Source organism: Myotis davidii, unplaced genomic scaffold (genome assembly GCF_000327345.1).
Source record: "Myotis davidii unplaced genomic scaffold, ASM32734v1 scaffold217, whole genome shotgun sequence".
NCBI classification, from domain to species: Eukaryota; Metazoa; Chordata; class Mammalia; order Chiroptera; family Vespertilionidae; genus Myotis; species Myotis davidii.
Genome location: NW_006290034.1, coordinates 2042800 through 2043066, shown reverse-complemented (window position 1 = coordinate 2043066; position 267 = coordinate 2042800). Strand labels below are relative to the sequence as shown.

The following is a 267-nucleotide window of genomic DNA, read 5'->3' as shown; positions in this document are numbered from 1 at the left end:
CAGCCACCAGCCCCGAGGAGGCCCAGGAATGGAACCCCTTCTCCTGGGGAGCGTGGAACACAACCCATCATCACAGAGAGGAAGGGGCCGAAGCACTGAAACACGGGGCGCAGCTCATTTTCACCAGTTTGCAGGGGTGGGGAACGTCCGGCCCGCGGGCCGTATAAGCCCGAGAAATCATTTGGTCTGGCCCTACCCAGGCGTTGGGTGCGTTAATTAAATGTTGGGCCAATCATGGCAGGCTGGTTTTTAAGCTGATGCTTTTGT

At 57.7% G+C, this 267-nt stretch overlaps 1 protein-coding gene across 1 annotated transcript in view; it reads right to left on the bottom strand.

Moving 5' to 3' along the window:
• The window catches only part of CDC14A (cell division cycle 14A), a 64544-nt gene that overhangs the window by 11507 nt on the left and 52770 nt on the right, over positions 1–267 (bottom strand). The window lies entirely within an intron of this gene.